Source organism: Cynocephalus volans, chromosome 1 (genome assembly GCF_027409185.1).
Source record: "Cynocephalus volans isolate mCynVol1 chromosome 1, mCynVol1.pri, whole genome shotgun sequence".
NCBI lineage: Eukaryota > Metazoa > Chordata > Mammalia > Dermoptera > Cynocephalidae > Cynocephalus > Cynocephalus volans.
Window position 1 is genome coordinate 3,389,362 of NC_084460.1, and position 16,223 is coordinate 3,405,584.

A 16,223-nucleotide genomic window follows, 5' to 3' on the forward strand; every position below is an offset into this window, starting at 1 on the left:
TAAATGACAGCGACAGCCTGAAGGAGAACTTCCGGTGGCTCTGGTCACCTCACACAGATGGCAGCTGAGGCTGCAGCCCCCCTGCGGCACGGCAGAGTGCGGGGTGCCTAAAACCACGACAAAACTGGAGAGGGTCCTTGCATGAGGACCCTGCACCAGACCCCTCCATTTCTCTGGACACAGCGCCCCACCTAGGGTGGGGAGCACCCCTCACAGGTGTGCTGCTGGCAGCCTGAGCAGATGCAACATCCTGTCCTCTCCCTGGGCTCCACCCCTCAGAGGGGCGCACCTTTGTCTGCAGATACTGCAGGCTGGGGACAAGCTGGATCTGCATTTCTCCAGTGGCTTCCTCTTTATGGCCCCACACCCTGTGGAGTCCTAGCTTCAGTGAGAGCAGTGAGAATTCTGGCAGGCGGAGGAAGACTTCCAAGCCCAAGTTACCACGAGAGTGAACTGGGCACTCACTGTGTCAGGTGCTGGCTTCTGCACACTCAGTGTACATCATCTCAGTCTCCTCGTGTCACTGCGAGCTGGGTGCTGCCCCATTTTGCAGCTGAAGCCGTTGAGGCTAGAGGAGCTTAGAGAACATCCCTAAGGTCACACAGTAAATGGCAAAGCTGGGGTTCAAACCCAGGTCTGTCTACTTCCACGGCCCCCATTTTAAGCACTCTACACTCCCGGAAAGAGGAGCTGAGAGCAGAGCAAACTAGAAACAATCTGAACATACGTCAGAGGGGAGCAATTAAATAAATCATGTGTTCACGTACATCATACCTGTAATTTATAATTGCATGCAGCTATTATGAAGAAATGAATGAGATTTATGTGTACTAACCTAGAACTTTCCATGTGATATGGTTAAGGGGGGAAGAAAGGAAGTTGCAGAAAATATGTACGATATTATTCTATTTTTCTTTTGGTTAAAGTTTTACATGAGTGAATTTGATTTTAGAAGCACAGAAAAGGTACAGAATCCTGTAGTGCAAACTCAACGCTGGGTACCCCAGGGAGGTGGAGTTGCAGGGGGAAGAGGGTGACCTTCCAGCTTTTCATAATTTAAAAAAGACCCTTGTTTTGGAGCACTTTGGACACACAGTAGGATGTGAGTAAATGTTTGCCAAACTGAACCAAATTGAACCAACCAAGCCTTCCCATCCACAGCTCTCCCCACAGCTGGGCAACTGCCAGAAGCAGGAATGTGGAGCCTGTGCTTCCAAAGATAAAGTGTCCCTCTGCCACCAAGGCGAGGACACTGGTGGAGGGAAAGAGCAGCCTTGCCTGCTACATCCAGTTCTGCCTCCCCCAGGCCTCCACGCTGGTGAGAGAGGCTGCAGTGGATGAGCTGGAAATAACTTCACCTTGATGTTTAACTGACTCGTGGCTTCTGCATTTACAGGCAGCACAGCCACATTAGCAGCCCCATAACCCAATTATGGCCCTGCACACAGCCAAAACGTCTCCATGCAGAAGCGGACAGCTAAGCCCAGTCGGCTGCACCAATGCCTCCTTTTAGAAAAATCACTTGCGGCATGAGATCATTAGTCTATTGATATAGCCGTCCCGCACTCTAACAATAGTGGCTCATATTAAAAAAGGTGGGGGGGGGAGCGGCTCCCTGGGTTCTGGGGGATAGAACCAGAATTTCATCACAGTAGCTCAGCCTCTGGCTTACTCAGGGCTGCTGGCGTTGAAGAGATGGAGAGCTTTTGCCTTTCAAAGGCATGAACTTGAAAGTTACCAGGTGTTTCTGTGGTGACTGTATTAAGGTGTTTTAGGAGCAAGTGGGTGTCAAAGACAAATGTGAGGCAGACACGCAGCAACAAGAGCCGAGTGTTTCTGCAGGAGTGTGAGATGAGCCCAGGGTGAAACTGGACCCAACTGTCCTCGCAAAATCACGGGGCAACTTGACTTTTTGTGTGGGTGGGTAAAGAAGGACCCGAGCAGCCCAGGAACCTTCACTCAAGGTCACAGGGCAATGGAGGCCAAGCCCTAGACCCACCTCAGCCCAGGTGCGGATATCCTGAACCCAAACCATGTCCCCTGCCTCTAATCACTCCTCCTACGGAGGAATAAATCAGATACCAGGCCTCAGTTTCCTTGCTGACGCAGGTGTCATTTGGGACCAGTCCCTCGGTTTCCTATAGGCGAAATATTATTACAAGCTTACTTTCCCATCCTAGGACTGGAAAGGACGCACACACCTGTGATGTTCAGAAAAGGTGCAGAACAAAACACACGACGGATGTCACCTGCCTCCACAGCCAGCCAGCCAGTGGTTTTGAAAGCGTTGCTGCAAGTTAGGGGAAGGCGGGACTTGCCTAATTAATGATCCCCGTTTAATACACATAGACTCAAGCAGCTGGGGACAGGCAGAGCCAAGGCTAGAAACTCTTCTATTCCCCAGCCTGCTGATCTCCCTGTGGCACTTAAAGAGCAAAGCAAAGCAGACCACGCTTCTCTGGAGACGCCCCTGCCTCTGCCACCTTGGCCTGGCCTGAGGGCGAGGGGCGCCACCCAGCGCAGCCACGGAGCGGTGCCCGCCACTCCCTCCCGAGCGCGCGTCCGTCCCGCCGCCTGTCCCCGGGGCTTCCCCTAAACCCTCGTGGGGGTCTCAGCCCGAATGTGAGTTAAAAAAAAAATAGACGGGGGATTCGTGCGCGTTCACCATACCCGCTCACGCACACCCGAACACTGGCTCCTGCACCAGGTCTGGAAGCCACCCTGCCGTCGGCGGCACCTTCTGGGGACGTCCTTCTGGCACTTGCTCTTCCAGCCACGTCGCACCGTGAGAGGGAAAGACCCCGATGACACGGCAGAGGCTCTGGAAGCAGGACCGTTCTACGGTGTGCCTGTCTCAACGTGCTGCTCCCTAATTTCATGTTGCTTAGGGTTACGTTAAAATTAGCACGTCCTGGAAACAGCCGCAAGAAGAGGTGGCCCAGACGCCTGTGTTAGGTGACAAGGAGGACGCCGGCCTGCTTTTAATTCCACGCGTGCGGACAGACCACGGAGCGCGCGTGGTCCTCGGTGAGCGGGTGACGCAGCCTTCGCTCTGAGCTGCTCGCCGTGGGCTCGTCCACCGTCCCCAGTGGGTGGTGTCCTCCAGAGGTCATCCTGCTCCGGGGCAGAACAGGCACCCATCGCTGTTGGGTGCAGGACTCTCGTGTTTCCTTACCTCCCTGCTCCCTGCTCCCACCTACAGGGGCTTGCATCCTTTCACTGAAGGACACATGAATTTTTTGTGAATATACGTGCTTTTATTTTATCGGTGATACTGTGTTATGCATCTCACTTTTCACTCAACCCTAGGCTTTAAGATCTTGTTGCTAAATCTACTTCACGGTTTCTGACCATGCAGAGTGTTCCACCGTGCTCGCCCCACCGTACCCCAGCTCTGCCGCTTACTCTGCTATGTGATCTTGGGCAAATTACTTACTGCTCTGTGCTTCAGGTCCTTATATCAAATGTTATAGTACGTGCCTACATCACAGGATGCTTAAGAGGATTAAATGAGTTTGGGATGTAACTAAAGAGCTTTGAGAAATGCTTGGCACGTAAAAAGAGCTAAAAACAAACAAACAAACAAACAAAACAACCTAGCTAACATTATTATTATTACCTCCCCAGTCCCCTGATGAAGAGTAGGTTGGTTAGACAGCTCTCTGCTACCACAAACAATGCAGTAATGTGCATCCTCGCTCATGTCTTATCTTATAATTCTCCATGAATTTCTGTGGGACACACATATATATATACCCAGCACTGGGACTGCTCAATTATGAAGTATGTAATTTCACAAAAAATGCCAGACTGCCCTCCAGGATGCTCAATTTACAACAGTCCCAGCAGCAGTCTAGAGGGTTCTGGTTGCCTACGTCCTCTCCAATACTTGGTGTATCTTACCTTCCGAAGGCTGCTAATAGGATGAAAAATAGCATCTTGTTTGATTTCCTGAGTTTTTGACCACTAAAGAGGTTAAGCATTGCTTCATGGATTTGTTGGTCTCCTGTGAATTCATACCTTTTGTCTAAATTTTCTAAAAAGTTTTCTGTCTTTTCCTTCTTGATTTGCGGTAGGCCCTGGTAGACCCCTAGAAATTTCCTTCTCAACTTTAAAAGTTGCAAATATCTTCAAGTCTATCATCAGTCTTTCACCTCGGTCTACAGTGTTCTTTATTAAACAAAAATTCTTAATGTCACATTCATCCATTTTTTCCTCCTTATAATCTGTGCTGTTTAAGTAGTGCTTAAAAATTCTTTTGCAACTCTTGGCTATTGTAAATAGAACCGCAATAAACATGGGAGTACAGGTGTCCCTTCAACACGATGATTTCCATTCCTTTGTGCATACACCAAGCAGTGGGATTGCTGGATCATATGGCAGTTCCATCTATAGTTGTTTGAGGAACCTCCATACCATTCTCCATAATAGCTGATCCATTTTACAGTCCTACCAACAGTATAAGAGGGTTTCCCTTTCTCCACATCCTTGCCAGCATTTGTTATTCTCTGTCTTTTTGATGATAGCCAGTCTAACTGGAATGAGATGGTATCTCAATGTGGTTTTGATTTGCATTTCCCAGATGCTGAGTGATGTTGAGCATTTTTTCATGTGTCTGTTGGCCATTCATACATCTTCCTTTGTGAAATGCCTATTCAACTCCTTTGCCCATTTTTTAACCAGGTTACTTGTTTTTTTACTGTTAAGTTATTTGAGTTCCTGTATATTCTGGATATTAATCCTTTGTCAGATGCATAGTTTGCAAATAATTTCTCCCATTTTGTTGGTTGTCTTTTTGCTTTGTTGTTTCTTTTGCTGTGCAGAAGCTTTTTAGTTTGATATAATCCCATTTGTTTATTTTTCCTTTTGTTGCCTGTGCATTTGGGGTCATATTCATAAAGTCTGTGCCCTGTTCTATCTCCTGAACTGTTTCCCCTATGTTTTCTTTTAGAAGTTTTATAGTTTCAGGGCATATATTTAATGCTTTAATTCATTTGAGTTGATTTTGGTATATGGTGAGAAGTATGGGTCTAGTGTCATTCTTCTACATATGGCTGTCCAGTTTTCCCAGCACCATTTATTGACAAGGCAATCTTTTCCCCAGTGTATGTTCTTGGTACCCTTGTCAAAGATCAGTTGGCTGTAAATATGTGGGTTGATTTCTGGGTTTTCTATTCTGTTCCATTGGCCTGTGTGTCTGTTTATATGCCAGTACCATGCTGTTTTGGTTACTATAGCTTTGTAGTATAATTTGAAGTCAAGTACTGTTATGCCTCTGGCATTTTTTTCCCCCCCATCAGGATTGCTTTGGCTATTCAGGGTCATTTGTTGTTCCATATGAATGTTAAGATTGTTTTTTTACATTTCTGTGAAGAATGTGATTGGTATTTTGATGGGGATTGCATTGAATCTGTAGATCACTTTGGGTAGTATGGACATTTTCACAATGTTAATTCTTCCAATCCAAGAGCATGCATGGAATATCTTTCTTCTTCTTGTGTCCTCTTCAATTTCTTTCAACGGTGATTTGAAGTTCTCCTCATAGAGATCTTTCACATCCTTGGGTAACTTTATTCCTAGGTATTTTATTTTTTTGGTGACTATTGTAAATGAGCTAGCTTTCTTGATTTCTTTTTCTGCTAGTTCATTATTAGAGCATAAAATGCTACTGATTTTTGTGTGTTTATTTTGTATCCTGCAATTTTGCTGAAATAGTGTATCAACTCTAAGAGTTTTGTTTGTTTGTTTTCTTTTTTTGGTTTATTTTGTAGAGGCTTTAGGCTTCTCTTTATATAGGATCATGTCATCTGCAAACAAAAACCCAAATGCCTATCACCAGATAAGTGGATAAGGAAAATATGGTGTATTTATACAATGGAATACCACAATGCCATAAGAAAGAATGAAATATTGTCATCTGCAGCAAGATGGATGAATTTAGAGAAAAGTATGTAAAGTGAAATAAGCCAGGCACAGAAAGAGAAATACTGCATATTCTCACTTACATGTAGGAGCTAATAAAAAAAAAAGATACAACAATCACAATTGTACATAGAACTCCTCATGAGAAGAGAACAGAACTGAGGCAGGCAGGGGTGAGAAAGGGAGAGAGGGAGGGGGGCAAGGAAGGAGTTGGTAAAGGGCCTTGAAAATTGATTATATTGTATAATGGTAAATATACTAATTTTTTAAAATTTTTAATAAATAAATGTATGTGAGCATGTGTAAATACTTGCATATATACCTTTAAGGTCTGTGCAAGTATGTGCATTAGTGGACATTCATGTGTGTATCCCTTTGTGTAGATATGAGAATATGTGTGCACTTGCCTGTAGGGTGTGCCTGAATGAGTGAACAGAGGTTAGGATCTGCTAAAAAGAAAAATCTTTTCCCATCCCTAGATCACACACACACACACACACACACACACACACACACACACACACACACACAAACTCCTTCATCTTCTTAATATCATAATTTTACCTTTCACATTTAGATCTACATTTGAAGTTTATTTGGAGTTTATTTTTGTATATAATAGAAGACAAAGATCTGGATTATTTTTCTCCAGTACTAAGCCAGTTGTCCAAATATCACCTATGTACAAGCCATAATTTTTCCACTGATGTGTATGCCACCTCTTTCATATACAGAATTGACATAAAGTCATGAGTTTATTTCTGTGTTCTCTGTTCTGTTACACTGGTCTAATTATTCCTATACAAACAGAACACTCATTGTATTAGTGTGGAATTTGTAGCATGTCTACAGTAGATGTTAAGTTGAATACATCTATTTTCTTTCTTTCAAAATTGTCTTAGGAACTGAACTTTTATTATTTCATGCACATTTTAGGATCAGTTTGTTAAGGCAGTCCCCAAACTCTGCCCTAATTCTCGTTGAAATTTTATTATGCTTACGAGTTAATGTGTGGAGAATTTACATTTTTAGCATTGATTTATAGATATATATTACCTCTCCATTTAGCAAAGTCTTATAATAATCTTTAATAGAGTTTAAAATTTTTTCATTAAAAGTCTTGCACATTGTTAGACACTTCGTAGGTACTTCATAGTGTTTGCTGCCTTTGAAAACAGTTTCTTTTTGCCCCATTCTATATTCTAGTTGGTTATAAAAAACACTGTTGATTTTTGTAAGTTGACTTTGTATCAGTAACTTTGCTGACATCTTTTGTGAGTTCTAATGCTTTGTATCTTGCTTCTGTTGGGTTTCCCATGTCTGCAAATGATTTTTGTCCCTTCCCTTCCTATATTTATCCTTTTATTCCTTTTTCTTGTTTTATTGCATTGACCAGGATCTCCAGTAGTACAAGGGGTCTCCAAAGAGTTCATGGAAAATGCATATTATGAAAAAACTATGTGTGGATTTCAAAACTTTTTGCACCAAAATAAACCAATACTAACTTGTTATAACATGCCTGAACACAATCTAGTTTGAGGCACTAAGAAGGATAACACATCAGTTTGAAAAGAGCCCCTGTCAGAGCAACATGAATTCTGCTAAAAGTGAAGCAAGAACAAACATCAAACATTATAGTGAAGCTTGGGTAGAAGAACAGTAAAATCATTGATGCTTTATGAGAAGTTTATGGGGGAAATCGCCCCCCAAATTAGCAGTTTACAAATGGATAATTCATTTTAAGAAGGGACAAGACAATGTAGATGATGAAGCCCACAGCAGCAGACCATCCACATCAATTTATAAGAATAAAAATAATCTTGTTTATGTCCTAATCGAAGAGCATCAACAATTAACAGCAGGAACAGTAGTCGACACCACAGATATCTCAATTGGTTCAACTTACACAATTCTGACTGAAAAAATTACACTTGAGCAAATTTTCTGCTCAACGGGTGCCAAAACTCTTGCACCCAGATCAGCTGCAGATAAGAGCAGAGCTTTCAATGAAAATTTTAAAGAAGTGGGATGAAAATCCTGAAGCATTTCTTTGAAGAATTGTAACAGGAGACTAAACATGCTACCAGTACAATTCCAAAGACAAAGCACAGTCAAAGCCATGGCTACCAAGAGGTGGAAATGGTCCCGTCAAAGAAAAAGTAGACTGGTCAAAAGCAAAGGTCATGGCAACAATTTGGGGGGATGCTCAAGGCATTTTGCTTGTTGACTTCCTGAGGACCAAAGAACGATAACATCTGCTTATCATGAGAGTGTTTTGAGAAATTTACCCAAAGCTGTAGCAGAAAAACACCTGGGAAAGCTTCACCAGAGAATCTCTCCCCCACAACAATGCTCCTGCTCATTCCTCTTACCAAACAAAGGCAATTCAGTGAGAGTTTTGATGGGAAATCATTAGGCGTCCACCTTACAGTCCTGATTTGGCTCCTTCTGACTTCTTTTTGTTTCCTAATCTTTAAAAATATTTTATTTATTTATTATTGCAAAATAGTTGGTTGTACATATCTGTGGGGTACAGAGTTGAATATCATACCTGTGTGCAATATATGATGCTCGAATAGGGATAATCAGTATATTCAATATTATACAATGTAATGATTTTTCATGGCCCCTCACCAATTCCTCCCTTACCCCTCTCCCCGCCTCTGCCTTTTCCACTTCTCATAACCTTAGTTCCGTTCTCTCCTTTTGAAAGTTCAGTGTATTATTATGATTATTGTATCTTTTTTTTATATTTGTTTATTGTTTAGCTCCCACTTATGAGGACATGCAGTATTTCTTTCTGTGCCTGCCTTATTTCACTTAACATGATTTTCTCTAAAGTCATCCATGTTGCTTTGAATGGCAGAATTTCATTCCTTTTTATGGCAGAGTAGTATTCCATTGTGTATACCACATTTCTCTTATCCAGTCACCTGATAATGGACATTTAGGTTGGTTCTAACTCTTGCCTACTGTAGATAGAGCGGCAATAAACATGAGAGTGCGGGTATCCCTTCAACATGATGATTTCCATTCCTTTGGTTGTATATCCAACAGTGGGATTGTGAGATCATGTGCCAGTTCTACCTGTAGTTTCTTGAGGAAACTTCGTACCATTTTCCATAATGGCTGAACCAATTTACTGTCCCACAAACAGTGTAAGAAGTTTCCCCTTTCTCTGCATCCTTGCCAGCATTTGTTATTCTCTTTTTGACAACAGCCAGTCTAACTGGGGTAAGGTGATATCTCACTGTGGTTTTGATTTGCATTTCCCAGATGCTGAGTGATGTTGAGCTTTTGTTCATGTGTCTGTTAGCCATTTGTATATCTTCCTTTGAGAAATGCCTATTCAGCTCCTTTGCCCATTTTTTAACTAGGTTATTTTGTTTTTTACTGTTATTTGGGTTCTTTGTATATTCTCAATGTTAATCCCTTGTCTTTTCCTTTCTCCTCCCCTTCAGGAATACCCATGATTCAGATGTTTGTGTGCTTAAAGTTGTCTGCTATCTCTCAGATTTTCTTCATTTTTTAAATTCTTTTTACTTTCTTTTCTTTTTTTTTTTTGTCTGCCTGAGTTATTTTGAAGAGACTGTCTTCAAGATCAGAAATTCTTTCTTCTTCTTGCCCTAGCCTGCTGCTTAAACTCTCAGTCATGTTTTTTATTTTGTTGAATGATTCCTTTCATTCCATAAGTTCTTCTGTGAGAGGAATGTGCCCTGGGCCAGGGAAATCTTTAAAAATCTTTTAAAGAGCACCCTTTTTAATGTGCACCCATTTTTAATAATGTAAAAAAAAAAAAACTGCATCAACACAGTTAAATTCCAAGGACCCTATGTTCTTCAGAGATGAACTAAATGGCTGGCGTCATCAATTACAAAAGTGTCTGAACTTGATGGAGCTTACATTAAGAAATAAAGTTTATATTTTTTACTTTTATCCTTTAATTCCATTTTTCCACAAACTTTTTGAAGTCCCCTTGTATATTAAAAAGTGACAATGTTTTATAGGTACCTTGTTCCAAATCTTAAAGTAATTAACAGTTTCTCTGTTGACATATATGTTCACAGTAAACTCTTGGGATATAGACATTATCAAATTAAATAAATTCTATTTCTAGTTTTATGGCCATTTACTTTTATAAACTTTATGATTTTGAGTGATCTTTGCATTTCTGAAGTAATTCTAATTGTCCATTATACATTTTTAAATACACTCTTGGATTCAGTGAGTTTATATTTAATTAGGAAACCCAAATTAAATAGACTATAATTGTATTTTACTGTTCTTATCTGAGCAAGAATATACAAACATCATAAAAATAAATCAGGAAGAATGTACTAGTTTCTGTTACTTATAATAAAATATTTGAAACAGGGTAATTTATAAAGAAAACAAAATTTATTGCTTTGTTTTGGAGGCTGGCAAGTCCAAAGTCCAGAGAACACATCTGGTGAAGGTCTTCTTTGGTGGTGGCTTTATAGCAATGCAGGGGTCTCACATGGCAGAAAACGGCAGAGCAGAGAGAGAGAGATCTCACATGCTCTCCTTTTAAAGTTCTCTGAACCATGCCCCTGACCATCATTATTAATCCATTCACTATAGCATGGTCCTCAGAATCTAATCACCTCTTCAAGGCCCCACATTTCAATTACCATAATAGGATTTGCTACTCTCTTTATACTATCACAATGGAGACTAAATTTTGGGGGGACATCAATACACAGCATTCTGCCCCTGCCCCCCCAAAATTCATACCTTTTTCACATACAAATATATTCATTTCATCCCTATAGCCCTAAAGTCTTAATTTGTTTCAACTCAAAAGTCCAAATCTCAAGAGGTACCATCCATGAAATCAAGACAAGTTATCTACTTCCAAGATACAATGGTGGGACAAACATAGGGTACAAAGGGAGAAATCGGCCAAAAGAAAGGGGTAACAGATCCTAAGCAAATCCCAAACCCAGCAGGGCAGTGCATTAAATCTCAAAGCTGGTGAACCACGTCCCTTGACACCACATTCAATGTCCTCTGTGTACTGGTGCAGGGGTTGGGCCCCCAAGCCCTCAGGCAGCTCTACTCCTGTGGCTTTCCTGGTCTCAAGTGATACTTCAGCTCTTGCAGCTGATGTCACACACTGGTAGCTCTAAGTCTGGGGTCTCCATGACATTCCCACTCCCATAGCTCCACTTAGCATGGCCTTAGTGAGGTTTTTCTGCTGCAACTCCTACCCCACATTTCCTCCTGGCATTGCTCTAGTGAAGGCTCTGTGCAGTGAGTTTATATTTAATTAGGAAACCCAAATTAAATAGAATATAATTGCATTTTACTGCAGCATATTTCTTTCTGGGCCCCCAGGCTTTTCCATACATCCTTTGAAATTGGGGTGGAAGCTCCCAAGCCTTCACAGCTCTGGCATTCTGTGAGCCTACAGACTTAACACCACATGGACACCACAAAGGCTTCCAGCTTGTAGCTTTCAAAGCTGCAGGTCCAGCCACAGGGACCAATTCAGCCACAGTTGGAGCAGCCAAAGCAGCCTGGGTGCTGGTGCTTTCCCAAGGTGGCTGTGGGCAGTGAGCCCATGGAGGGTGCCTCATGCCTGTTCTCCATGACCATTCTGTCTCCTTAGGCCTCAGGGCCTGAAATGGAAGATGTAGCCTCAAAGATCTCTGAAATGTCCTCAAGGTCTTTTTTGTCTTCTCTTGATAATCCTTTTCCACCATACTCATCTCCTTACCAAAGCATCCCTGGGCTATACCACTGAGTTTTTCCCTGAAAATGTTCTCTCATTCTCTACCACATGGCCAGGCTGCAAATTTTCCAAATCTTTATGCTCTGCTCCTCTTTTAATTATTAATTCCAGTTTTACATTATGCCTTTTCCACCATAACTAAGTGTAGGCTGTTGCAAGTAACCATGCAGCTTCCTGAGTGTTTTGCTACTTAGAAATTTCTTCCGCCAAATATTCTGGGTCAGCACCTTAAAGTTCCACATTCCATAATATTTGGGGGCTTGAACAGAATGCAGCCAAATTCTTTGTTCATAGCACGGGTGATCTTTGCCCCAGTTTCCAATAAGTCTCTTCTCATTTACATCCGAGATCTTCTCAGAATGGCCTTTACTGCCCATATTTCTATCAGCATTCTGCTCACCACCATTTAACCAATCTCTAAGAAGTTCCGAACTTTCCGTGGTTTTCTTTTCTTCTAAACTCCCACCAGCAGCTAGGCTTTTTCTAGCCTACGCTTTCAAATTCTTCCAGCTTTTCCTCAACACCCAGTTCAAAAGCAGCTTCCACATTTCCTAGTATTTGTTATAAGCAACACCCCACTTCTCTGGTACCAATCTTCTTTATTATTCTGTTTCTGTTGCTTATAACAAAATACTTGGAACTGGGTGATTTGTAAGGAAATGAAATTTATTGCTTACAGTTTCTGAGGATGGGAAGTCCAAAGCCCAGGGAGCACATGTAGTGAGGATCTTCTTTGGTGGTGGCTTTACAGTAATGCAGGGGTCCCACATGGCAGAAAATGGCAGAGCAGAGAGAGAGAGAGACTCTCACATGCTCTCCTTTTAAAGCCCTCAGAACCATACCCCTGACCACCATTTTTAATCCATTTACTACAGCATGGCCCTCAGAATCTAATCACCTCTTCAAGGCCCCACCTTTTAATTACCATAATAGTATTTCTCATCCTCTTTACACTGTCACAGTGGGAACTAAGTTTTGGGGGGACATCAATCCACAGCAGAGAATTCTCCCTTTTTCTATTTCCTGAAACAGTTTGCTCAAAATAGGGATTCTTGGTTCTTTCAAAGTTTGGTGAAATTAGCCTGTAAAACTGTGTGGATCCTTTTTTAGGGAGGATGTGGGATGGTTTTGACAATTTTACAATTCCTTCAGTCACTAAAAAGTTGTTCAAATTTTCTTCTTCTTTTTTTTTTAAATTCTAAAAAATAATCTTGTAAGCAGCCTGCCGGACTGTGGCCCTGCCCTGCCACCACCACCATCTCAGCCATGTCAGGCCTCTGCCCAAAGCCCCCCCAGTCTGGACCTTCCACTTCAGCCTGGGCCTTCTCTGAGACCCTGAGGATTCTATGTCCCATCATGACTGTTGGGAAAATAGAATAATTTGATGAGGCCCCCTCACCTGCCCGTCTGGTTTGGGGTGGTGCAGTGTATTCTTTGTAAATAAGTTGTGTGGGTAGAGTTAGTGTGCATGCACGGCACCGCCACTTGGCTGGTGTTTACTGCCTCGGGCGTCTGCACCTCGAATCCATGCTCTCAAACCTATGGCTCCAAGAAACTTTTTGCCTGTTACCTAGCTCATAGACCTGCGTGTGAGGGGTCTAGTGACCCAGCCTGGTGTGTGAGGGGTCTGGGGACCCAGCCTGGCATGTGAAGGGTTTGTGACCCAGTCTGGAATGGGCTGGAGGGGTCTGTGAGCTCCAGACCCAGCCGTAGCTCGACAATTGGCCTGTCATCAGCAGGATTACAGGCAGGTAAAAGAGCATGACAATGACACACACCTCCCCCTGGGGGGGCACTGGCCCCGCAGGCTGGGAAGGAAGCCTCAGCATTCTTTAAAGTCTGCCCCCCATTTCAAGCTCCTCTGTCCTTAAGTAAAAGCCCTTCTCTCTGAATGCCCCCCTGGCAAGGGCATTCTCCAGCCTTCCCTGTTGCTGCCAGCCAGTGACCCACTGTTCACTCTCTACTTCTCCCGGCTCCTCCCTGAGAGCGTGGATATGATGAAGCTTCGGCTGGACCCTCAGAACCGTGGCTCCACAGCTCACTCTCTTGAGACAAGCTTCTTGCTTTTTGGAAGAGTAGGCTATGAACATCTCTACTCGTTTACCTCCCACGCACTCCACAGCCCTTGGCTCAGACTCCCCAGGCAAATGGCTGTGGAAAATGCCACTAGAAGTGACCTTCTACTTTGATAATGTAATTGACACTTGTTCAGCCCTTGTCTTGCTTGAAGGCAGCTTTTGACACTATGTACCTCTCCTTCTTGAAATTCAATCTTTCCTTGATCTCTGGGACACTGTTTCCTGATGGTTTTTAGCCCTCTCCAGACTTCTCTTCCCTTTAAATATGAGTGTTCTCCAAGTGTTCCCCCTCTGACTCCTTGATCCTGACCTCCCACGCTCCCCACCACAGTGAAAGACGTCACTGCCACCCAGACCTGGGGTCCTCTGCCTTCTGTAGGTCTCTCTGAGTCTTTGCTCTGCCTTAAGCCCCCATTTAAATGGTCACCAAGTGCTAGCAGTTCCACCTCACTGCCCTCTCTGAGGCTGGCCCCTGCCCCATGCCCGCTGTCACTGCCTACACACGTCTCAAGTCAAACCACTACCGTAACTTCTCAACTGGTCTTGGGGCCTCCAGTTATGCTTTCTCCAAACCCATCATCTGAAATGCAAGCAAAAGGATATTTTGAGAACAAAAATCTACATAACTCCTCTGTTTAAGGCTACCCAGTGACTTCGAAAATAAATCTAAATTCTTTAGAGTGGCACACAAGGCCTTACAGGATGTAGACCTTCCTTGTCTCTAAAGCCTCAAGTCTCTCTGGCTAACTCGTCTCATTCCTTGAGAGAGTCAGCAAGCCCCTCATCAAGCATCCCCCTGTGCTCACCCTGCCTCTGGCCAGCAGCCCATCCCACGTGCTCCGGGCCCCTGGGCTCACCGCCTTCTACACTTCTGATGCTGTATTGGATTGTGTCCCCCACTAGGCTATAAACTCCTTGTCTTTGGCTTCTGTGTTTCCAGAAATGCTCACAGTACTCCAGAAATGTTGGATGGATGGATGGATGGATGGATGGATGGGTGGATGGATGGATGGATGGATGGATGGATAAATGAATGAATGTTCTATTCTGTGGGTTAAACACTTCCTCAAGTATGTTATATTATGGCTATTTCTTAGTGCCAAACTGGATAGGTTTAGATAATGTCAAACAGTACAATTAAGTGACTTTAAATTATGTGTCACTTGACAAATTTAAAAGGAATGGGGAATAGGATAAGAAAAAGGGACCTAATGTTTGTTGGGTAGCTACTTATGGCTTCTTAGTAGGCGTTTTTTTAATGTTATCTCATTCAATCATCATAAGAATACTCTGAAATTAATATTATCTTTGTTTTATAGATCCAGAATTAAGGCATAAAAAATTAACTTGGCTGAGGCTATACAACTAAGTGATAAAGCCCAAATTTAAGCACAGATCCCTGTGTGGTCCCAAAATCCATGCTCTTCCCACTACATTATGCCAAAGGACCACCCAGGTCACAGTGAAGGTTAGAAGGTGGGGGAGGGGGCAGAGACCAGTGGCAAGGTGACCGTGGTGGTCCTGGGAGAATTCAAAAGGCTCGGTTAGGACAATGACAGCGAGGATGTTGAGACAAACACAGATTTCCCAGGCTCCCACAAGGCAGCGCTACCAGCCTGACGTCCAGTCGGATGTGCAGATGCGAGAAGGAAGCCTGAGGGTGATTTCCGAGTGACTAGATGGACAAAGGTGTCATTTCAGAGAGAGATTTGTTCTCCATGAACTCTAGAGGGACAGCATATGGAGTCACATTTCTGCTCTTTACATGGGAGGACTTTCTGGCCAGCATGACAGAGAATGCCTGCAGAAGTGGAGTGAGGCAGCCCCGCTCACTGCCCCTCGCTGGAACAGTGGGCAGCAGCGTCCATAAGATGGTGATTGAGCCTAAAGGCCCAACACCGGCTCCAACAGAATGGGCAACAAAAACGTACTCATCAGCTTTTTCTCAACCTGCACAAAGAGAGCAAAGATAAGGGTTTCTAAGCATGGTTTGAGAGGACGGATTTACAAGTTGAAATGCCAGATATCAGGTAAGTAGGGCCACAGCTTCCTTCCCCTCACAGCCCCTCGCTGCCACCCAGCACTAACAGCAGACTAGATATCGTTTAGCTTTTGCTTGAAAGGAAACATGAACTTTCCTATTAACTCCTTTAAATTCAGCAATAATCTGTGCATAATCAAATATGCTTATGTGGTTAAATGGAATATTTTGGAACAGTTTCTAGGGGGCTTTTTGTTGTTGTTTTGTTGTTGTTTTTAATTGTCCTCTTTGCTGCCTTGCCCTTTGAGGGTCTGACATCTGGGACCCACAGACAGTCTAACTGTGCCCGGGGCCCCTCATTAATTTGGTCTTAGATAACAGCAGGTGGCCAGTTTATTCCCAGGTAGCACAACCAGGGAGCTGTACCTCCAGCTTTCCCTGTTTATTACCAAAATAAACCCATGCAATTCCAAGGAGGAAATTCCCC